Genomic DNA, 25896 nt, shown 5'->3' with positions numbered 1-25896 from the left:
GAGGATATTACAGAGTGCCAAATGAGCTTGCCTCATGGGCAAAATTTGGTTATGTCAGGTATGCACATCAAAAAGCCCACAAGACTTAGCTTTGATTAACAGATTGCAGAAGCCTGACAGAACCCTGCTTAAAGGGGGCTGATTGTCAGAAGAAGCATCTGCACTTTGCCATGTCACTGGATCAAAGGCAGCGAGCTTTTCTTTGCCTTTGAAAACATATTAATAGAACACACATCTCACTCTTGGCTCTGACAATGTGGATATTTTTCACTTTTAAGTTTTACATGTTCAATTCAGCATAGCATGGTGGTGCAGCAGTTAGTATTGCTGCACTGCAGCGCTGGGGCCCTGGGTTCAATTCCGGACCTGGGGTGTTATCCTCATGGAGTTTGTCTATTCTCCCTGTGTTTGTGTGGGTTAACTCCAGGTGCTCCGGTTTTCTCCCCCAGTCCAAAGAAATACTGGTAGGTTAATTGGATTCGGAGAAAATTAGCCCTGATGGGAGTGTGTGCATGTCTTTGTCTGTATGTGCCCTGTGATGGACTGGTGTCCTATTCAAGGTGTGGCCCACCTTGTGCCTGCTGCTTGCTGAGATAAGCTACGGTGCCTTTGTGACCCTGAGTTGGATGAAGCGGTTAAAAAATGGATAGATGTTAAATTCAAAGTGTCGTGCTTGCCCAGTCCCTCACTTACTCTCCAGAATTACTGCTATTAATTTCTACTCAGTGCTGTAGTCTTGTAATTTGAGGTAAGGGCTGAGAGAAGATAAATGTAACCACATCCGAGATGGCACTACTGAACTACTGAATGCAAGTAGACGAAGCTTGGTTCATTCTTGGCACCTGTACAATATGGAGTGGCATTGTAGAGTGAATCTTAATAAATTTGATTTCAATTTCTTTACACTTGTTGATGTCTTGGCAGAATCTCATTAGCAGAAAAGTACCCAAAATAGACACATACTACTAATTCCTCATCTTCTAAGCAACTCTGTACTTCACTTTAGTCTTCATCAATTTTAAAGATTACATTACAGCTTTCTTGTCAGATCATTGGAAAAACCTGATAAATCAAAGGTGCTTAGAAAATTATTTGGCCTATTCCATCATGTTGGATGTTGACAGTGGACACTTAATAGTTGTAAGCATCTACATTCCAAGTCATCAAAGATACAGATGGTGGTCACAGTAAGCCAGTTTTACACCCTCTGGTGTGTACAGGAACTGTATCCTTATAATCCCATTTCTGTGTATAACACACAGGAGAAGCAATCACAAACAAATTAATTAGTAAAGGTGAAGGTTATGACAACCCACAAAGTCAGACGTAACCACTGTAAACTCTTCAAAATATTTTCCTGTATTTAATCCTAATCCAATGTTTCAAGACTTGTACAGTAAGTCTCGCTTTGTCTGGACTGTGTTAGATACCCATTGTAATTACTTTCTAAATTGTCCCAAGGTAGCTGGATTACTTCACATTTCTATCAAGTTCAAAACATCTGTATATAAAACCCAATTCTATATCCCCCAAATGACAGTTTTCAACAGTGCAGTTTTTGCAGCTGAGTATTGGTGGGCTTGTGTGGGTGTGAGTCAGTCAGAGGATCTACTGTGACAAGAAGATTGTGTGTGAGTTCAGGGACAGGCATTCACTCCTTTGATTGCTGCTACTGTGTCTGTCCTGCAGGGCCTGGTGGCAACTCCGCTCAAACAGTGGGCATGCTGGAGGAGTGTGTGCACAGGGGTGTGAATTGAGTTGATTCACAGTTGGCAATTCCAATCTGTAATGGGTTAGAACATCTGATAGCTTTTTTCAGATTTTTTAAAATGTAACCGTGCCCAATTAAAGATATGAAAATGGGAGATTTCCTCTAATGCTACTGTATATTCACCATCTGTTTATCCAGTGTACAAAAAAATACATTTGATTTGAGTAAGACACATCAAAGAGAATCTCATTTAATTTTTTGCTCAGTTTCATTACCTCTGGATGTTTATAATTTTTTTACTTTAAGCTAAGTATCTAATCGGAGAGCTACAATCTGTAACTGCTGGAGCTGGTTGATTTTATTAATAAAATAAATAAACATAAAATAAAATAAATGAACATTCAAAACAAATGTATTTTTTGGAAATTACATTTGGAACATTGAGACGGGTTCTTCCTTCTGTCTCCTACTGTATGTTGACGGAAAAATATCAGTGGTATTTCTTAATGCAAATAACTTAAAGTGTTAACATTTTCACAGGTCTAACCAACCTCTGCTTACTTAAAGTAAAAATTCCTGTTGAACTGTCTACATTAAAAAAATTAAAAGAACCATACAAGAGAATCAGCAGGGCAATATATTTAAAAAAACTATGCCCACATATTATACAAACACTCCACATGGAGAGGAGTGACAATTGAATGACACATTCTAGGAAAATCTTAAGTTATTTTGCCCTGGGGCATTCAGCATCTTTTGTTTGTAAAGGTATTTGTTTGACAATAGTTTGTGCAGTTCTGTTGCATGGGACTGCCTGTAGAAAGCTGCACAGAAACAATACTTAAGGATAACTTAAAAATAATTAAGAATACATTACATTAAATGGGAGGTATACTCACTTTAAAGCTTCACTTTACTTAAAGTATTCAGACCCTTGCACGGTTTTTACATTTTATTAAAGTTTGCAGTCATGACACTTTTGAGTAACAATTTATATGTCTATGTGCACACTCTCCACACTTTCAAAGCAAGAAAAACAGAAATAGATAACATGAAAGAAAACAAAATCCTTTGCATTGGCAAGCCTAATTTAATTTAGATGCACAAAATTACTTGAGTAGCCTCTGTACGCAATAATAGTAGTTCTCATGATTCATAATAAAAACATCAGTTTCTTTGTCGGTAATGAATTTGAAGCAAAGACTCAACCATAAAGACACAGTAAAACCCACCTTACTGCAACAAAGCATCTGAATGATCCTGCAAAAATGTGGAAAAGTTCCAAACTTGACCTTTTCGGTCTAAATGACAAGCGTTAACATTGGGCACAGACCCAGCACAGCACATCTCCCAGTCAACACTATCTCTACAGTCAAGTATCATGCTATGAGGATGCTTCCTGTCAGCAGGGACTGGAAAGCCAGTTAGGACTGAAGGAAAAACGGATATACTAGAGTACAGACAAATGCTTCTGATAAACCTTTTGGAGTCTGCTAAAGCCTTAAAACGGGGGCATAAGATCCATAAGACAAGGGCACAAGGCTGAAGCCACATTGTAGTGACTTAAGAAGAAGAAAGTGAATGCCCTTGAATGGCCCACTCAAACTTGAATCCTATTAAGAACCTATGGAAAGACGTGAAAACTTCTGTTTATAAGTGATCCCCAAGCAGTTTGAAAGAGCTTGAGCAAATCTGCCGAGAAAGAATGGGCAAAAGATATATCAAGCTGGACCACAAAGTTGGCAGAGACATCCCCAAAAAACCCTTTTAATGCGGCAACTGCCAATGTATGTCCACATAGACTGTAAATACTAAACTTGAATTATAATATCAAGGCTCCAGGAGATCAGCTGTTAAGAACTATACTGCTCAAAAATAAACTCCATAAATAAAACCTGAAGTCCCACTGTAATCCCTGTTTAGGAGATGTCACATTTCGGATCTGAATCCCATTTTTGACAAATGAATGTGAGACCTTTACAGCCGTTTTCATCACTAATAAAATTCTGTAGGGAATTCTGTAGGGCAAGTTTGGTATTTCCTTCCACAACTGTCACACAAAATCTGATAAACTGATTCAATGATGTTCTCTCCTTGAAGCCAGCTGTGAGGTCACTGTCAACTACCAATCTTTCAAACCTATCGGTGGCATTTGGGCACTTCTTCACAAGCTTCACGTTTGTTTAAAGAAAAAATCATACTATGAATATTCTCCAAAAAAAAAAGAAGGAACAGCACAAAAAGACACCTTACAAGCAATAACAAGCCATGGTGGCGATTAAACAACATGGTTGTAAGTGATGTTAACGATTTTGTTTGTTTGACTGCACTCTGCCGCATCCAAAGAAAATCTTTTGTTCTGCAGCTAAGCCCTGGGGGCCAGAAAGGCATGAGCCGGGAACGGTTTAGGAACAAGAAAAGCTGCTCTGTTTTTGGAAGGTTTTTTTGGCCTTTCCTCGACTGTTTCTGGCACCCAGTCAAGATCCTGCCCCTGGAGTAGGAAGATTAATGACAGCCAGTCACGGAAGGGCTTGCAGCAGCAGCAGCCAGTATGTGAGAGGGAATGAAAGTGGTGTACGTAGTGAGTGAGTCAACATGTATGTCAGTGAAGTTTGCATGTTTGTGTGTGAGTATGTGTGCACATCTTAAAATACCAATTGTAAGGAATCATACCTAAGCACCAAGGGCAGGTTATTTGAAACATCCTAAGTGTGTCAGTGGACCTGAAGTATGATCAACTACCGGCAATGAAATGGAACATAGGATGTGATAGCATGGTATACAACATAACAAAACTCGACTTACTAAACGTATTACACTTTACACTTAGTGTAGTTAAGCATCAATAGTGGCCGTTTTTGAGTCATCTGGTGGTGTAGTTTACTGTGCCCTACTGACCAGCCTGTCTATTCAATTCCACCAGAACTGCTCCCAAAATCCCCGGATTGCACTTTGGCTGGCAGGAAAGATCACTAGATCTAGATGATAATAATAATAATAATAATAATAATAATAATAATAATAATAATAATAATAATAATAATAACATCACTTTATTAACCCTTTACAATTTCTTGCATTAGGAATTATCTTTTCGCATACCCCAGCTTGCTCTCCATGAGACACACAAACACAAAGATAGGAAGAGAGCCTGGGGTCAGAACGCAGGGTTTGCCATTGTACGGCGCCCCTGGAGCAGTTGGGGTTAAGGGCCTTGCTCAGGAGCCCAACGGAGTAGGATTCCTCTGCCGGCTGCGGGATTTGAACCGGCAACCTACCAGCCACAGGTGCAGATCCTTAGCCACAGAGCTGTGGCTATATATGTATATATGTGGCCAAAGGTATACTGCTCAGGTTCCACCGAGATCTTTGAGAAAGGTCTGGTACCTTCATGCTAACCAGTCTTCTACTTCATTGTGTATCTGATGCACCTTCTCCAGGTGAAATGTTGATTTTTTTCTTTATTTTTAAGAGACCCTGTTTCTATTTATTGTGAACTTGCTGTTCTGGCACTTGCTGTGTATGATGTATGAGTTTAGAAAACAAGTGCACGAATGTCTTCAATTTGGCCAAGGTGTCTGTCTTATTACTTTCCAGGGATATCTAAACTTCACTGAACCTTGGATTTTTATGGTCTGTTTACCAAAGTAAAGCTGATGGAGACCCGCCAACCAAATCTCTTAAGAACAGAGCAATCCCATGAAAGAATGATTAATACAAAGTGTGACTTCCAATGACTTTCAAAAACAATAAAAACAAAGTTGATAAAATATAAGAGTCATATGCATGTAACTTTGCACCACGGATACTTTGTTGTTTCCTTCCTAAAACAATTAAAACTTCACATTTCCTGCAAATGGGTGAAAACAACAATTACGGTACTGTAAAATACTGTACAGTATCTGAACTACAAAGAACTGGTATAACAACAAAAGCCATTTTAAATACCCTTGCTTCAGCTGTGAGGCTTACTTGATCTGTATATAATTGATGGAAATATCAGACATTGCTATCGGGACAAACTAATGATGTAAGCCACAGTAAAGTAGCTCTGTTTTTATCTAAACTGTATCACTTAACCAGTTCCTGGTCATCATGATAAACATATTCAAGGGCAAGAAAATCCTTAACATAAGGATAAAATGAGGAAAACAGAAAGCAATGTAAATACAAAGTTCAAATGTCTGTATGTAAAGCTGGTGTTTTTTTTATTTACACCTGTAATTTCCATAGATCTCCAGGCATTCAAGAGGTTTCCTTTCCAAACCGTAATATATTTTCACATGTATTTTATTGCAAATAAAGTGAATTACACTGTAAACTGAATGCAACAAAAGAGAAGCTATTTAGTAATGAGTGTATAGAGGACTATTTATGTAATACAACGAATAATAAAATTATGAGAAATAGTGTATTGAATCAACTAATAAGGTGTTTGTGATGCAGAGACTCTATGCTTAATACTGTAGTCAACAGATGTGGATCTAATCACGTAACTATCTAATATTGTTAAAATCTCCTAATAGTCTCATAATTAATGTCATTAAAGGAAAACAGTACTTGAACAATGACTAAAATATTGTAAACATGTTATCCATTCTTCAACAGAAGCAATTTTCTCTTTTGAAAATTTAATCATTTGTGAATAAAAGACTAACAATCAATTTTAAAAGTCAGTCTTGCAGCTTTTGTTTAGTTCCACCTGTAGATTGCTTGTTACCCCTGGTTACAAAACTACCAGCCAAGGAATGTCAATATATTTAATTGCTGGAGACTTGCTGACTGATGTCTAGACATTATCTCTTCCCAAACATATGCATAAAATACAAAACTCAAGTCTCCTTAAACCATCAATTTGGATGAATAATCATGATTATCTACTTCCCCCGTAAGATTGCAGGTTTAATCAAACCCAGGCGCGTAATGCTGATAAGATGTCATGGGGATAAAGCCCGAATATTCGGAATAATAACTGGTTTAAGGTGCAATTTGTTTTTGACAATTCAGAATTGCCAATTGTTTGTTTTTTGTTGTTGTGTTCACACAATTTTGGACTGGTCAATTTTGTGCTTTTCATGTCTTGGCAATGGAGGAGTGGAATGGAGGAGATGCATGTCCCTCAGCAACATTTCCGCAAATCTGCAAGCACCTGGGAGGCCTCAGGAATGACTGTGGTTGCTGACCATTCCCACCCTACTCTTGGGCCACACAGCCAATGTGTGTGCAACTGCTTGGAGAATCCTGGGCACAGTCAACTAGTGACATGACCCAGGCAATTTGAATTTTGTCCAAGATTTAGCTTTCCAGCAAAGAACTGCTTGGGGACAATGAGGATTTACAGACATGCTCTTCGAGCATGATCACAATTCTGAACCATTCATTTCTTGGCATGCTGAAAGCTCCACCATGATGGGCAGGAGGGTAATACCAAATGGAAGGCTGGTGCAATTCTCCCCGATATCACTGCAAGCCTGTATGTGGTGGTATGTCAATGGAGTTGCTCTTGTGCCAAAAGCTGAGAGGATACTAATTGACTAACTTCTCCCCATCCAGGCTGTGCCACACCTTGGATAATGTCTGATCATAACTGGCTACTGATATCACCCAAACATGAGCCTGTGATGTTTGGACCATGGAGCTGAACCTGTGCTCTGATCACAGGTCAAAGGTCAACCTTTTCCCAGCACTTGGGTCTTGAGTACTCTATTTCAGTTATACTCTATTTCAGTTAGCATTTATAAGCTGACATCTCTCCTACTCTCCTCTTACAATAACCAGTAGAAGCTGAAACATCAGAACATCAGCTGAAATATCAGAAGTTTTTTTTTTCCTTTTGGAAGAAGCGACAAGGAAAACATACTTCTGTGGTTCTATTTGTATGGGTGGGTTAGCTTAGACCATGTTTTCTGCACACCCAGAGACTGGAAATAGTAATTGAAACTGATTTTTTAATTGAAAATTCTTTGTGGTTCCAGTAATAGAGAGTTACTTCACACCAAAGTCATTTACCATCCATATTGTGATGTTACCATGGTTTATTTCCAACAACTGGGGAAGAGTTCCTGAATCTTTCAGTGTTCATTTGTTCATTTTGGCTTTTCAGCATCTTGTTTTTCCATTTCTTCATGGGAGTTCACATTACCAACATAACACAATAATACACTAAATCTGTGTGATTTCAGTGTACCAACACAGAAACAGCACAAAGGCAAAACATAATGATAGTGTAAAGGTAAAAATACATATAGTATTAACGATGCAGTAACACTGCCCTCTCCAAATACCTGTGAAAAAGTCATAAAAAGTCTCTCTGCTAATGGAGTTTAATCTTCTTTAAGTACATCTATGGTTTCTAATTCTGAACCTTGGTATTTCTGGCCTGCTTCCAACATAATGACATCAAGAGAGATTTTACACTTTAATATATATTAAAAGTATTCTCTTTAAAGGTACTAGTACCAATGTGACTGAGAGAGAGGTGGTAGGCACTGCACACTGTAGGTGTGACCATTTAAAGTGAAGCTTAGTTTCAGTTCTCAACAGAGAGTTTCATCCTGGTTTGTTTACATGACTGTGTCCCTTTTAAAGATCCTGAAAGAGCTCTATATGTCATAGGTGTGGAAACCTTCAATTAAGTTTTCTTTACAAACTGGGTTACAGATGGATTACAAAAGCAGGATCTCCCAGATAAGCCATTAATGTGTTCAAAACATCCACACCCCAAAGAATATAAAATACTGCTTCTTGGTTGATGTTTAAATTATCCTCCTTCAGACCTATTACAGGTTTCTCCTGCTCTGTGTACGTAGTTTCTTTAAAAGTGAGAAAGATGTAGCAAAAAACAATCTGACAGTAATGCTCCACAACTCCTTGCGCAAGCCACCAAGGTGAATGTCTATCCCGAAGAAAAGTAGCATGTGGAATAATGTCAGACCAAGGGAGTTCTGGTTACGCTATTCCAGTTTCTGAGATGCAATGCTTATTTGGAAAGTTTCCCAACCTGACTGACCATGTGCTGGCTCAGAGGTCTTACTCCACCGAACTCCAGCTATCTCAGGGCTCCGGCTGTGTCTTACTCCACCAAATTCAAACCACATGGAGTGGTCGGGGTTAGGAGCCTGAGCCCTGACTCGTTGAAGGAAAAATGCAGGGAATTTATGCCGTCTGGGAACAAAGAGAAAACTGGGAAGTGGAAAAATATGCCTCATTCACACAACTGATCATGCAGTTTGCACTTTAAAAAAGTTATTTGATTACTGTATACTGTATGTAATATAATCAAGAAGCAAACAGTTAAATAATGTATAATACAGAAACCATTGTCTTCTTACAATTTATAAATGATAAAACCCATTCAGCTGTATGTTATTTAGTACAGTAGCTACCCATTGGATGAGAACAGATGGTGTACAAATACACTCTACAAGTGGTTTTATCTTTACAAAACCACAACAAAACTGAAAGGAATCATGGACCAAAGTTTACATGCCATTTCAAACAAATTCAGCCCTTTGTCTGTGCTCAAAACATTTAATGTTGTTTGTTCTGCTAAGACCACTGTTGTCATTATAAAGAAACACAAAAGTCAGTCATTTGAAAAAAAAATTTAAAATCTAATACATTTGCATCTTTATAAGGAAAAATGTTAATTCATAACATATTTGACTAATTAACCAAGTGGATGTAATTTAATGGCAATGAGAACTTGATACCCTTGAACATTCCTACATATGCCCAGAGAGCTTTATTCCATATCATGCTGACAGATGCCGTGCAAAGAGCATGACTTTGCAACATTATTCACAAAATATTTTATGCTGAAACCCACAGTGAAATGAAAGAAAGCCATTTTTACATTTAAGAGCCAGATGGTTTAAAAAAAGGGGAGGGGGTGGGGGCGAGTTTTCTTAACTGCAACTTCAAAAAAAGAAAAAGAGAAAAAGAGACCGCAAGGGAAGCTTTCAAACATTTTCCCAAAGCAGGAAAAACCATCCATTACTGAGAACACTGAGCCTACTGTCCAGAGCCTGCTGCTCCTCTGCTCCAACACAAAGAGGCCATTACTGTCCCCAGACCACAACAAATTCCCGGCCGGGAGAAGAGGACCCACTGAATGGGAGACTGTGAGAAAACAGAAGAGCCTGAAGGGATGAGTTTGCTGCCCCCTCCACCTCCTCCTGTGTGACCCCTCACCTTGTGCTGCCTGTAACAACAACAGCCTGCCCAGGAGCAGGATGTGAGCAAGGGAATTGTGGGTACACTAGGGTACATGAACTTTACTGTACAGTCGGTGTGTCTTTACAGCCTGGTGCCCCTGTGCATCCTGCCTTGCGTTACATCCATCTCAATGTTCTCATGACAACACATTGTAAACCTATACAGAACTGGGGTATCAATTCAACTGCACTAAAACAGCAACATATTTGTAGAAGCCAGGTTGGGAGAAAAACAGAAGAAAAAAGATGTGATTAATAACAATAGCTTATTCAGGATATTCAGGCTGTTTCAATATGGTATCAGAGTATTACGTTTCTAGTGGTGATTGGGGGATTGTTATTTATTTTATCCCAGTCGAAGCAATGGTATTTTGATATTCCTGAGGAGACAGTATTCCATTCTTGCAATGTGTGCGAATAACTCTAGCAATGAAAGAACTATTGTACCCTGGTTACAAACAACTACTGACGCAGTTTTCAAAAAATTCCCATTAACATACAGTATTTCTTTCTACAGAATACTATTATTTCACTGATTACACATTAACTCCTCCATTGAAATTAGTATCAATACTGGTGCTAACATTCCTTTTTTTCCACTACCTCACTCTGCAAGAGGCATACTGAACAAAAATGTACTGTTATAAGTTGTTAACTTTCAAAGCAGATGGACTTAGACCGCATGTTTGGTTTCAAACACTACTGCTTGTCATATACGGAAAACAATCACTTTGGTTATGTTTTGGTTTAGGATTTTGGCCCGTGTTTACTAAGAAATCTCCCAGCAACACAGAGCTTAGAGGTTTCTTAAGTCAACCACCAAGAGAACTGAAAGACAGAAGAAAATAGAGGGATCAATTTTTTACGCCAGAATTCGGCACAACAAACAGAGATGGCTGGAAATGCTGCAGATTTAAGACCTCATTCACACAAGATGAACGGGAAGATACGGTGGCGAGTGATTCCCCTTGCTTGGCAAAAGACATTCATCCGACACAGTGACACAATCACCTACTGCCCTTCTCTGCTGCTTGTTGAATGAAGTTGTTCTGTATCCAATTGTTCCGCGTGAGTGAAACAGAAACCACGCACAGCCACAGTGTGATAACATCTCATTCAGCAGAATAGTTAATTGGCTTGGAATACTTTTTTTTCCATGGAAAATGGCCGTGGCCCCCGGTGATCCTTACTGTGATTAGCACAACATTCAGTCAAAAACAGGCAGCCCACTGATAGACTGCAAGATTCCCTGCCTAGGTCTTTTACAGAAATAGCCAGCATAGTTAAAGAAGGAACTTGTTAACGGTCAATTAAAGCAGACTGCACTGTACTGTAAATAGAAGTGCGTTTGTATTAACAACTAAAATGACAGTTATTCTTTGCAGTTTATTAAGATTTCTAAGTTTGCAAAAGACTGATGTTAAAAGCTTTCTGCCTTTGGCTACAAATACCAGCTCAGATGAGGATGTGGGCATCACAATTAGAGCTGTTTTGTACTTAAAAGATCTGAGTTACTAAAAAGATTTTGGTCTAAAAAAAATCAATAAAATTAGAAACTGTAATTGTTAAACTGTTTAATACAACACTACAAAAAAATCACAATTTTCTCACTGAGACGGAACAGGCTAGCCACTTTCAGCATCTTTGGGGAACTGGCCAGAGCTGACATACTGGGTAACAGCACAGTGTTAAGAGTTTTGGTGTGGGAACTTTTCGTGTTGTGTCTCAGTCCACAAGGAACGGCACTTTCCCACAGGCTGGAGCGAGCACGGAGCCCAGCTCCCAGCCTGCTGCCAGTGCGCTGCCTTCCCCCTCCCTCCCGGAGACTTGCGTGGATGGCCCTTACACACTGTTTTGATTGTTATCACATGTCATGAAAGAGACGATTGTTTTCGGCAACTCGATTACATCACGGCTTCCCACTTTAGCTGGCTGGCGGGCTGTTTGATGGGCCTGCAGGTGGGAAGCAGAGCGCTTGGAAACCGCAGGGGCCCCTGGAGCACTTCCCCATACCTGCCCTACCTGTCCAGCCCAAGGAGATTAGCACGCAACTGCTGCTCAATTTATCACACTTCTACACGCAAGCCTGGGACAGGGGAGGGGGCGGGCTCTGAGGTTTAAATGCTGTATGAACTGTACAAAGATGTATAAGGATAGAATCCTGCACATTCTCAACACATGGCTTTAAGCCCTCACTTCTATACACAGGGGGACAGAAAGAACAGGGAAGCTGAAGCTAATATGCTTCCAGACTTGTTTTTACTCTGCGTTTAAAGAGTTGGGTACTACTTGAGAAGAGACTGAAAATACTTTTTTTTTTATTTTGCAACCTCTAAATGAGGTGCAGAAAGAATGTATACAAGGCCTCCAACAAATCGAATAAAAGACCCCTTTGAAGCTGCTGTTTATATTTGTGTCTGTGTGTGTGCGTCTGTAAATGCTTGTACCAGCATTTGAAGTGCCAATCACTTTCCCTGCAAACCAAAGAGAAAGTGCAAAGGAGAAATATTCAACCCCCATGGCTAATTCAGTAGCCAAGGGTACTGAGACAGGACTGACCATGGCTAGACTGGTTGCAAAGGGAACCCATGAGCAGACTCTATGGGGGCTTTTCAAAACAACACCTGGAGTGTTTTATTATTGCAGCCAGATTGATGTGGGCACCTTCTAGTCGTAGGAGCTATGAAAATATTTACAACAGCCCTGGTGTAGAGGAGCACCCTACAGTAACATCACCCAGAACTGCTTCTGGTCACATAAAATTGGTCAAGAATAAGAACACAAATACATTTAAGAGATACTGTCTTTCTATATCAAAATATAAAACTAATTAAAATAGTGATATCCAAAGGATAAGCCTTACCAAACATCAATTCCCTTTCGCAATAGTTGGTAAATGAAACAATTTCTAGCACCCAGAAGAGGAGTTCCATTCAAGTACAGCGCTTGAGCACTCACATACTGTATACAACATTCTGCTTAAGTACTGTATGTCTCTGTTAGTGGAGTTTAACCTCTGTTGACTGAATCTACGGTATGGCCCCTGAATTTGAACCTTAATATTTCTGGCCTGATTCTAACACAATCACAACAACAGGTTGCAACAGACAAAAGGATTATAAAAAATAAAAGTATTTTTTGCTTAACATAGAAACTTAATTTCCTTGGAATCAGTTCAGACAGAGTAAGGTTATGAAGATATTACACTTTAATATAAGAATAACAATTTTTAAGGCAATAGCACTGAACTATTATTCAACAAAGAAAAGGGCTTCTAAGAGGGGAGGGGTCTTATTTTTTTATAATTCTGTAATTATGGAGAAATTCTACAGAATTTTGAATGTCTCACAAATTGATATTTTTGTTCTGGTTTGAAAATACAGACTTTTTGGGATGGACTTCCTACAAAACTTGCCTTTAAAGAAAACACCGTATTTTCCTTTTTTTACTCAAAAAAGCAATGACTAATTCTGACAAAAAGTCCTCACAGACCACAAGCATCTCTGCAGCTGAAAGCAGAGGCCTTTTGACAACCCTTGGAGCAGTGCAGAAGGAGTGCACCATAAACATTTTTATCATGACTAATTTGTATTAAAGTCTGCCTCAGTCATGCAAATTTATTAACAGTCTCTTCTTTTGCTTGAAGATAACGTTTTTATTCTCGAAATAGAATTTGATTATGGCCGTACAGTAGTTAGATCTGGTTTGAATGTATGGATATACAATTTAATTGAGGAGACTTACAAGAGCAACTGTCCAGTGCTCTGTGGGAAATGTTTTGACTCTGGCATTTAAATATGCCAAATAACAAAACGCAGCTTCATGGGAAACAAATACAGGAAGATTAAAAATGATACTGTAAATATTTGAGGATCATTGCCACAGTATCTATATTCATAATACTGTTACTATGCCCCAAAGCATTAAAGTGGTGCTCTCTAAAGAAAATTAATAGACATCAGTTTGAGGAAGTAGCCAAACTGTCTAAAACAGAGACAATCTTTCTGAGCCACAATCTATGAAAAAGTTGAGCATGCAGTATTTCAACTCTCGCTCACTGGTTGCTAGGGACATACTGTGCAGAGCTTGTGTAATATCTCCTGTGGAGACAGGAAAGTGTGCAACAGTGCAATGATGATGAATTCCAGCTAAACCTGTGAACTAAAGCAAATGCAGTCTATCATATCATACAGCTCTACACATAGAGATTGTTGATGACATTATGGAGTCTAAGGCTCAGAGAATAAATTTCAAATGCGAGTGAGCAAGCTACTTTATTCACTTATGGCACAGCTAGTGTGTGATGTCATAATGGGGGAGGCACAATCATCAAGTTGCACCACTGCTCCCTGCATTGCCTTCTATCACAATCCACTCACACCACCTCCGCACTCAGCAAACATTGTACATGATCATTCCACGTCACCCACACAGAACCTTGTACAGGTGCAGTGTACAGGTGAAGATTCAGATAGGATTTAGATGCAAAGACTTCAAAACCTATAGATATTTTATACAACTACACATCAGGCCTTGGTCAAGCTGCTCCTGGAGTTAATCGAGGCCCGGCATGATATTAAGTAGGAGTTCCTAACATTTTGGCCTGAGCTTGTACAGTAAGTGGCCTTTTATTTTCATTTCACACTGCTGGACAATAGACCAACTACAGTACAGTATATGTGCCATGTAGTAGTGGTCCAGTGAATTTAAAAACAAAATTAGACTGCATGGTTTCAACATTTTAGCTCAGTCATCTTGACCTGCAAATCAGTTTCATTTCAAAGTGCCACTCTGCCCTGCGGTAACAATCAGTTTAGTCCCTTGCCCCCCTGGCACCTTTGCCCTAAAGTCCCAGTCAATTCATCATCTATCCACACTCTGGCCAGGGGATCTGAAGGCTGCCTTTGTATGTTCCCTGGGAGATATTAACCCCAGACTCCAAGCATAAACTACACAAAAGAGGCACTTACTAACCACTAAGCCTTAACAAATAGCACCCTTCAAATTAACAGAGCTCCACACAGCACAAAACCGAAATATTTGCTTGTTTTTGCAGATTAAGGAGAGCCAGTAGGGAGGGGAGGAGGGGGTGACTTTATTTCAACATAATTTTGGAATTGATTTGTACAATTTTAAACAATCATTGTACCCCTATAAACTGACAGTATAAAATGATGAATTGAGCAAGACTGCAAGATTACAGGTCTTGCATTTTAGAGCAATAGCCATTTCTAGCATTTTGAAATTTTATATAGCCTTTTCACCTTGATCATAATAACGTCATATTTTTGCTTTATCTGAATTACAGTTAAGCGATTTCTATTTGTGATCAATATGATGATTTGTGATCAGAGTAATGTGATTAATAACAACAGTATAGTATCCATTTTATTTTTGGCTAATGCCATGCATAAATGTAATCACATTAGGACTAAAATGTACTTTTTGGGGGCTATGCACTACATTACTGTACCTCCCCTGTGCTTCACAGATGGGGTGGTGTTGTTTGGAGCATCTGTCATTTCTTTCTTACTCCACACTTTAATCACTTTAGTAAAGGTTTATCTTGGCTTCATCTGTCTATAAAACTGGGTCCAAAACTCTACTGGCTCATCTTTGAATTCTGAAACAGTGGAGGTAACGTCATGGCCTCGACATGCATGGCCTCCTCTGGAACTGGCTTGTCTTCTTGATGATGTAACTAATGATGGCAGCACCAAAATGAATTTCAATGTTTACAGAAACATTTTGTTAGCTTATGCTGAAGAAAACATTTCCATACTTATTGGGTGGTGCTTCTCCATGCAGCATGACAATGACCCACAACAACTAAGGAGTCTATCAAAAAAATTCTTAGACTAAAAGGGGGAATTCTTAGACTAAAAAGGCCAATCTGCAGGTTTATATCCTATGTACACATGTACTGTATATACTGTATGTATTTTACCAACTGAAGAAAATACTCTAAGAATTCATGTACAGCAGTACAAAGGGAAATGTAACAAAATACTGGCTTTTGCACCTTGAAATATTCTTAAAGTGAATGCTTCCCTATAAACCTACTATTACAAGTATGTTTTTGACTTTAATGTGATCAAATTAGAACAAAAAGTATTATATTGCACTTACAATAAAACAAAAAGCGAGTATATTTGGAGGGCATTGCAAATAACTGAATTTTCACAGTTATTTGGAAAACAAGCTAGCTGTATTTGATCATGACAACCCTTGCTTGATTTAATTTTTTGAGTTATGAATTTGGGCATTAAATTGCAGTTGTCCTGGAAACAATAACTTGTTTTCTGTTGGAAGAACAAAGTGAGCAGCGCGCTGTGCTCTGTAAGTACAAAGGTCAGAGCATTTGAATTGCATACAGGAGAAAACTTGGAAACACTCTCTGTGCACTTCAGAATGGCAATCTGTCTGCTATTACATTTTCAGAGAATGACACAATTTAATATTTTCATATTAATATTAGCTATTTATGTTCACAGAGGCCAGTGTTCCCAAGAAACCTCCAAAACTCACAGCCGCCTGACATTACTGACAAAAGCAATAAAGCCAAATTGGCTAAATACTGCACTTTTAAATGTTAGAGAACACACTGCTTTATGCAGTGTTGGTTAGTACTGACCTGCAAAATCTTTATCTTTTAATCCCTTACACAAAGATTTGTCAGGTAGTACAGGTTATGTGCAATTTTGACATAGCTGGGAAGGAGGATTAATTTGAAATGCAGCATGGCTAAAATGGAGTCAGGCCTACATGAACACGTGTTTGTCCTCCACCAGAGACACTAATCGCTGCTACAAGGGCAAAATGACTTAAAAAAAATTCACAAACAAGCTAGCAATACAATGTACGCAAAAGCTAATTCCTACATACGGTAACATCAAAGCTTCAGAAAGGTCATCATCACTTGGGGATTTATCATTGGGAAGTAAGCAGTATTCTCCAGAAATACTTGTACACAAATGTATCCCCTTCCACACATGCCGTATTGAATGATCTGAAGGCCTTGAGGAAATGTTTCTGCTTCCAAAATCAGTGAAAGCTGCTAAAAACATCCGCCAGGTTAAAAGATATGCAACCATATCGTTTTCCTTTTCCCCTGTACCAAGGAAGGATGCAAATGTCAAAGCTTTTCCCTCAAGTCACCTTGTTGCACTTTAACTATACATATATTACTACAGTATATAAACATGTATATCTTTTTGGGAAATTTAGATTTGCCCCATAATATTATTGCTTACATCCTGGACGTTTTAAATTAGTAAGTTAGGAAAAGAGGAAAAACAATTACATAAGGACCAATACAATGTACTATACAAACAAAGAGTTAAATACGACACAGACTTGGCCTTCAAAGAGAAAATGTACCTTCAAAGTCAGCAGCACAACAGTTGCTTCTATAAACAACACCACAACAATTCGCTACATGTGACACCAGTGTGGCACACAAAGAAAACACATTGAAAATACACAACTGTCAATTCTCCTGTTGTTTTCAGTGCACTTGCTACTGAGCACGTCTACAATGCCTGATCCCAGAAACCTTAGATAAGCAAAGAGAGCTCTATTGTATCTGGTGATTTATTAATATTGTTTAAAGAGTAGACTATTGCTCTTATCAGCCCTACCAGGCCACAAAGGGAGGTCCCAGTGTGCAGAGCATGGTCTGTTTAACGGTACTGTGCCTGAACGGCATACCTGTCACAATGACATCGCACTGTTTATTAAGGTAGCTGCTTGAAGAATTAGTCACACATGAGGTAAAGGTTCACTATGGTCGTAGTTTGATTTTTATACAAAGAAGTGATTCATGACCAGGCGGTTATAAGGCTGATTATCTGATTATGTTGTAAAATCTTGTGTTTTTTTTTCTTCTAGGGTGTGCCGTTGGTTTCTTATTTTTTTTTTTTTAAATGACTCCCAAGTCACCTGGATGCCAGGATTGAATCAGCAGGTTAAGTGAAAACAAGCTCAGCTGGGAAGCTGCAGTTCTCCCCAGCTGGACTGAAACAATCACACAAATGGTACCAGTGATATAACACCCCTTATCATCCAAATATAGTATATACACAAATGGAGACATCTTGCCAGGATCATTACAACACCCTGTGCATAAGGAAACAGAATACCTGTGGAAAACTGGCTCACAAAATGCAAAAATATATTAAATACAGTATGTATCCAATTTACCAAAGTGTCAGTGCATTTCTGTTGTTGCTGTGGTTTTAGACACATGAGGGTTTGATAACTGTAAAGACTGTAGTCTCCCATTCCACAAGGCAATCCAATAATTTATGATGATATGATACCTCCTCTAGACTGAATTACTGCATGTCATTCTGTTTAATAGTTCAGCAGTCATTGATTTAAGAATACTACTGAAGTTTGCTCCAGTAGTATTCAGCTTTATGCGTGTGCATAGATGCCTAGTCTATGTTAGACTATCTTACATAAGAATGGTTACACATAAGAAGAGGCTATTTGGCCCATCTAACCTGTTTGGTACAGTAGTTTGGACAAGGATTTCATCCAGACTTTTCTTAAAAGAAGACAGAGTAGTGGCTTATACAATATAACATGGCTAGATATCTTGTTCCATGTTCAGACAATCGCTTGAGTAAAGAAGTATTTTTGTTTCATGGTCTTAAATGCACTTCCACATACTGTAGTTTCCACTTGGGTCCATGGGTTAATGTTACACATACAGTATGTTACACAGTTTATTCTGAAGACTTCAGTGGACAATTTTCAATAATTTTGAGAATTTTAAATATTTGTATCAGGTCCACTTGTAATGATATCGGGTTCAGTTATTTCAGCTTGTCGGTGTAGGAGACAATCTCAATCATTCAAAAACTTTACTAGTTAAATAACTAAACAAGAATCTAGATCACTGATATAAATTAGGAAGAACAATGGCCCTAGCACAGATTCCTGTGGTTCTTCACTAATTATACAGTATCACTACAATTTCAGCATTCACACTTTATCACTACTTATTTTCTATTTATTAACCAACACTCAAACCAAACACTGTAATTTCCTGTAAACTTAATGCCTATAATTTGAGGACACTAGTGTTGTTTCTTGTTTAAAGAACTCTATCAAGTTGTATCGGCAAGACCTACCTTTTCTAAATCCAATCTAAATCTTACCTGATCAACAGCTGGGCTGGAAGAGTATTCAGTTATCTTAGAAGAGGTCTTATTGACAAACTAAATGATTCATTTGAATTAACTGCAAATTAGTTTAAGCCTGGTCATGTTCACGGCCATTCTGTATCAGATTCATCTAACCTGCTACATGGCAATTAGGTCAAAATGATTAGGTCATTTAGCCTCCTGTGTCCTTTATTTTGTTCTCTAAACGTTCTCTAAACATACAAACATAAGCTCTTTGTTCATGTTCACAGATACTATTCATTACATTTGAAATATTTGTAATTAAATTTGTTTAGGCACATGGTCGATGTTGATCTACAATTATTTGTATATCAACCTTTAAATCTAATTCTCTTCTGCCTTTTTTTAATGAATCTAACCTTTACAGCTCAGATGCTGTCTTAGGTTCCATTATCCCTGACAAAAATATTAACCTAAATGTCCAATGCAATGTAAAAATGTAATTTCTAAAAAAAAAATGATTCAGCAAATTCTATGTCTTATTAATGAAAATATCAAACATCATCCATCCTGCCTCACTTTCCTGTTTTTTTTGTTACAGCTAGGTAATTTCTTGTTATGTGGGGAGGATGTGGTTGACTGGTCAGTTGGTTACTATGGTGTTTGTTTCCATTGGCCTTTACTGTACTTGGTTCAGAAATTGCATTCACCTAGCAGGCATGCTTCAGCTGCAGCAGTGAGTTCATCTTCACTACTCTACCCTAACCTTGGTTGACAAAAGCTTTATGAGGGCCTGCCATAGGCAGAAGAGAGCTGAGATTCTATGCCTTGTAAACCTTGGCTGGTTGTCTTGCTTACTTGTAAAGATTCCAGTTCTACTGAATTATGTAAACAAATGTCCAGAGAGACCACCAATTTCACTTCACTTATAAACCCTTATGCACTGGGTTTAAAAGCCTGGTAAACTAACCACAGAGCCAGATTAGCCCTCAGTCTGGGTGTACTGTAAAACTGTTAGTTGTAAAATGCCCTGTCTCAAAATACAGTAAGAAATGGAATCCATCCAGATTCTTAAATCCTGATTCAAGACAGATGCACAATGATTACGTAACCCTTGGCTCTCCAGAGTTTTTGTGTACAGAATTTGTGCTCTGTCTTTTTAGTCTCAATCTAGCTTGTAAACATTCCCAACATATCTAAATTTACTGTATTACATCTGGGGTACCAGCTTTTTGGAGGACCAACAATATTCATTCAGACAAGCTCATAATTCCACTCACAATCACCAATAAAACAATCACACTGTAAAATGGAAAACAGCAAACCAACAAGGACTTGACAATCACAGGAGGAAAGGGCTCCTGATGATTTCAGATACTAGCTGTGCCCGGCAAAAATGTTTCCTGAGAAAGACAACACTCAAATCAATCCAAACTAAATCATACTTTCAATAGTAGCCTTACACATTGTACATATTTGCGAATGAATAAGGCTTTGTCTGAAGAGGAATGAAATTAATTTAATCTTGCGTGCTGTATCTACAAATGGTGTGACTAATAAATGACGTCAATAATCTAAAGCAGACAGGCTGAGGAAAACCAACTGCGAAGCAGCATACAAACACAAAAGAGACAACATTTGGTTAGCTGCTGTCAATAAAATCAATTTTACTGTGTGGTCTTTATGCTTCTTTGCCTTTTAACTCTCAGTGGCCTGGGGCTGGGCCATGTCATTAGCCCCCTGTGTTGAGAACTCTCCAAACAGCTTTTCCTGGGCATGGGTGGATATGAACATGCCAGTCTGCTGCCCAAGAGCAAGTCCTGTGACTTGCCTGGTGTCTATGGGACTGTATCCTGCCACAAGTCAAAGCTAGATTATGTGGGACTCACATCATGAAAAATAATGGACTGGCCCCAACAAGAGCAGGTTTTAGCAGAAAGCAAAGCATACTTGGGCTTCATCTCCCCTGTAGAAGTAGCTGGGCTGCAGCAATAGGAAAAGGTTATTAAAAGAAGAACAATTAGCAATTTAAAAAGCAAAAAATATCATACTAATGCCTTCTATAACACTTCTGTAACACTAATGCCTCCTGTAACACATTAACGTCGTTAATGGTTCTTTACTATGGTGCGTAGAGAAGAATGTTACTTTTAGAAAATAAATAAGGAAAAGTAATAAAGAAAAAAACTGTGATCCCTTTTCTAAATTAAATTTAAACAATTAATTTAAAATTAAACATGGACTAGCTCACATATTAATCTGTATGTGCGGACACGGTAACAGAAATATATCTGCTCATATGGACACGACCAAATTAGCTCAAGAGTCTCAGTTTAAAAAAAAAACACATCCATAAAATATCAATTTCCTTATTTTCAATAAACCATAGTTGGAAGTCATGTTGCAGATGCAGGGATGTCACTGTGTCAGTGAGTCAAAGGGTTAAGCATTTCTTATTTGTGAAAGAAAAACAACAAAGAGAAAATGGAAACAATACATCGCTCACTGTGACCTGAGTTAAAACGGATGCTTTCATCTTCCTTCCACTGAAATCCAAAGTTATCCTAGAGAGAACACTCAAATAATCCACCAGCAGACAAGGCTGTTTTAACATTAAGAACACGTAACATACCATTTCTGGAAAACACCATAAACCTGCTGTAGTGTACAGATATACAGTAGTACTGTAAGTACTGTAACTTCAGCAGCTGAATACTGGATTCAGGCAATGGATATACATTATACATTTTACCATGGGCCACTCTGAAGAGCTTACAGAACAGTTAGAGCGTACAGAAAGTTTAGAGCTTTTTCCTAGAATCTGAACAATGTTGCTGTTTGAACAATGTGACACTAAGGATCTTTCCTTTCCAGTTTGTTTTGCGCTTTATTAATCATGGTGTACATATTGTGAACTTTGCTTTTTTATGTGGAACATCACCATTTTAAAGTCTATTCTATTCTATTTTTAAGCCTAAGTATAAAAACATAACAGTGAAGTCTAAGTAATTAGCAAATGCAGGACAGTTTCCTGATACATTTTATAGGACAGGCTTCTGCTCCACTGTATGTATTTATTCATTGATAGGCACTGTATGGCAATAAAGAAGGTTGAGTGGGAAATATATACATTAACAATCTTTGCACAGTTTTGTTTTTGGGTAAGTCAGGTTTGCAATATTGATCTTTAAGATGGTTAAGCTTCTGTCATTTATAAGATTGTGTTTGGCACAGTACAGCCCTTTGCAGGGAAAGAAAAGTGTTTTTGACTGTCTCTGTATTAGTAAAGACTTGCGAGCGATATGAATTAGCCCCATTGTCTGCCCCAGGCTCAATGTTCCTGTGTGGGAGCGGTAGGACCCAGCGAAGGGTTACAGATGTCTTGAGAAAGCAATTGAGCTACAGCCGTCCACAGGCACCAAGCAGCTGTTGTGAAAGAAGAGAGAGTGTGAGATGGGAGGGGGGAGAGAAAGCACAAGAAAAAGGCCCTTTCAGAGGCTGGTATGTCCTTCTGGATCTCCACACAATGTCTTCTTTGAGGGCTGAAAAGAATAACATTTAGATTTAAAGGTTTTCCCATCCAAAATTTCTGGATACATTTACTGCCCACTCGCCCCCTCATTAAACATTAGAGAATTTTTGTCTGATCCCCTGACCTCTTCTCCCACCCTGCCTGCGTTCCCTCGAGTGAACAGCAGTTAACAGAAGCATCATCAAGTCCATGTCGTTAGTGCAGTCCCATTCTAAAGTCTTTGCAATTCTTGTTTTGGATGAAGGTGACTTTCATTTTGGTCATAAATGCTGAAGGAACAGGCTTTTATCTTTATTAAAGTATTATGTAAGTTTAAATATGAATTGATTGATTTTCAATATGGAATGTTTCTTGAAGAGAAGATAGAAAGACACTTAAAGACACATCAGGTATACAGTACTGACAAACTGTCTTATATACTATATAAACACAACTGTATAATTAAGAAAAAAATGGCTTGGAATTCTATTTCCTTTTTTGTGAAGGTCTTGTTTATCAAATATTTTAATTTATGAAAAAGCCTCAGAAATGATTCTGTCAGGAATCTGTGAACAAGCTGGTTTGGGCAGGAGTGCTTTTCAAGGGAACATCTTTTTCAGCCATCAGCTCTGCAACACTGCAATAAGCCAGAGCTGCCATATCATTGGAAAGAATGTACAGTACATTGGAACTCCATTCGCTTTTCCAGGTTTGACTCCATCCTGGGGCAGGCAGCTAGCCAGTTCCCTGTCATTCTTGGGCAAACACCTGCTGGCCCTTGAGGTCTTGGAAAATATTGCACTCAAAAGAAATTCTGTTTTCATCTGCACACATCACAGACAGAAAATAAGAACCTTACCTGACTGGATTAAACTAAAAACTTTCTGATCTGGAATAAAATAATCCATCATTTGTATTTTCAAAACACAAGGTTCTGGCTGGCAAAAGACTACAAGGTATGCACAGTGAGCATAACTCCTTACCAGTTGCAAAAATGCCTGTGCTTCTAAATGAAATACTTAACTTTTATCAAGTAACAAGTGAATGCCAAGGGATGCATTGAGTGCCACAAATCAAATTAATGCTGTTGAAGAGGGATAGGGGTCAGAGGGCTTGGAGTTAACTCACAGTGGTCAGCCAAGAAACTTTAGTTGCCAAGGGTCAAAGCAGGGACGACTGTCATCTATATTTTTCTTCATGCCCTAATATTTTTAGCTTGTAAGGAGAAAAGTATCATGGGAAAAGGAAACTAATTAAAGTTTTCATCACATTAAACTGCACGTACACCCAGAATCAACAGAGAGGCCGTCTCTGATGAAGAGCTATTTATCCAGAAGGTTAACCATTTGCAAGGTCAACTTCCAAGGTGAGGCGTCTTCAAGTATAGTAAGCCAGGTGGGCCTCTGCTAGGAACTAGTTAGATTACACCTTACTAGACAGAAATTTGAATTCTTGAAGCAGCATCCTGCATTTAAGCAAGAAAAAATAAATCTCATTCTGTCCCTTTAAGAAAACCAGTCAGCTAATATGAACTCAGTTAATAAAGAAACTATTCTTTTCAAATTACACTCCACAAAATGCCCTGAAAAAGACCCAAGGTTAAAGAAAAAAATAAAACACAGCTACTCCCACCCCCCTCAATTCACCCCCTCCTGAAAACATCTGAAATAACATTTTGATTTTGCTAAGCTTTTAGCCATATGGCCACCTGCAAGCGAACCAAAGAAACCATTCACTAACTCAGCTGTACCAACAGTATCTGATTTGTCTCAATGGGAGTTCAGTTAACTCCTGCCATCTTCAATTTAGACCAGAGCTCCGGGATGTTTCAGCAGCTCTTCTGCTCCTATTAGCCACTTCAAAAAAAGTCACCAGTAACTATAGTAACTTTCTGAGTTTGAACAAAACACTGCACGGCTTCAGGAAAAAAAAGCAGGAGATGCATCCCTGTCCTGTGATAAAATGCATAGAGAATAGGCAGCCAGCACAATACTGCACAATTCCTCTTTCTCCATATTGTTCACCTGGGCCTGTTAACTGAAGCACACAATACAATATACAAAGCAATAAATAAGTTCACTGAAGTAGAGTCTTCTCTACTCTGGCATAACTGAAGATGCTGTAGTACCCTAGGAAAAGCATATTCTCACTTTTGTAATGAAGCCAGACTGGTCAGCGTTCTTAATTCTTATTTTGTAGCAATGATGTTTCACAGTTTCTTATTATCTTAATATAAACTCATTTTTTTTAGAAATGGAGGAGTAAGAGAAAGTGCTCTGAAACTGTATGTAAACCGCTTGCTGTGATTTATTCTTAGTGATTAGTGAAGCAAGCTTAACTTAATTTGTTTCCTGAACTGGAATCCCCACTTCATATATTGCCTTACCTGGAATACACAATATCAGATGTCCCTCAATTTGAAGTGCTTACAACAGCAGAAGCAGTGTTTTTAAACATGGGCTTTGAGAAGGAAAGGTTGAAATCAATGTGTGTATGAGATGAGGTGAATATTAATGATATTATGCAGTAATGATATAGTCAGTATAGAACTTTCTTGTTTCTTGTACCCCTAAAGTAAAAGGTAATAACAGTTAACCCAATTTACAAATTCATTTCAGTAGCACAATCAATGCTAATAACGTCAAACAAAGGAAAAATAATTAGTACAATAATCACAATCATCTTGCCAACACCCTCCTGCATGGCATAATGTTATTTTAGTGTGCAAATGACCTGACTGTGTCTAATGTTTTCCATTTTCCTTTTCCAATTCATTTTCCAACATTTCTCCAGTTTAAGTGTTAGGTAGTGTCGGAAAGTACAAGATGAATAAAGATGTAATGGGATGGGAATGGCCTTAAGCTTGATTAGAAATGTTAAACCCTGAGCCATAATGAAGTCAGAACAGCTCTCACAAAAAAAAGAATCTGGTAAATATTATTTCTGTATCTCTAGCTTCCTTTTTCAGCTTGACGGTAATGCTAGACATGATGAAAACTCAAACAACAATAATCTATTTCTAAAATAGGCAAACTAATTAAAATAAAAAGAAATATCTGAATCTAAAATGTCTGACCTTTTTGCAGTACACACCTTGGAAAATCAGCAATAAGGAATGAGATGATCAGATGTAATGGAATTACCTACTGTATGGGCTGTTCTGGAATGCTTTCATTCTGGAACGGTTTTTTTGTAGCGCTGGTTTTCCAAATGACAAAGGCATTCATTTCTGAAAATAATCATCTATCTTTTGTTTGGTTCACACGTTGGCAGTGGCTGTCCTGTGCAGACATCCTTTTAGATAAAGTCATATACTGTAAAGAA

At 38.3% G+C, this 25896-nt stretch overlaps 1 protein-coding gene and 1 long non-coding RNA gene across 6 annotated transcripts in view; one reads left to right on the top strand and one right to left on the bottom strand.

The window, feature by feature from the left end:
* Positions 1–25896, bottom strand: part of slc39a11 (solute carrier family 39, member 11) — a 185976-nt gene that overhangs the window by 8165 nt on the left and 151915 nt on the right. The gene's annotated exons all lie outside the window — the stretch shown is intronic.
* On the top strand, positions 14150–18125 carry LOC148652691 (uncharacterized). The gene is made up of 2 exons (XR_015925395.1): positions 14150–14543; positions 17818–18125. It is a non-coding gene; the product is annotated as an uncharacterized LOC148652691 (long non-coding RNA).

This window comes from Lepisosteus platostomus, chromosome 11, assembly GCF_059453375.1.
Source record: "Lepisosteus platostomus isolate fLepPlt1 chromosome 11, fLepPlt1.hap1, whole genome shotgun sequence".
NCBI classification, from domain to species: domain Eukaryota; kingdom Metazoa; phylum Chordata; class Actinopteri; order Semionotiformes; family Lepisosteidae; genus Lepisosteus; species Lepisosteus platostomus.
Note: the sequence above shows the minus strand (reverse complement) of the source record. Positions and strands in the feature narration are given on the sequence as shown.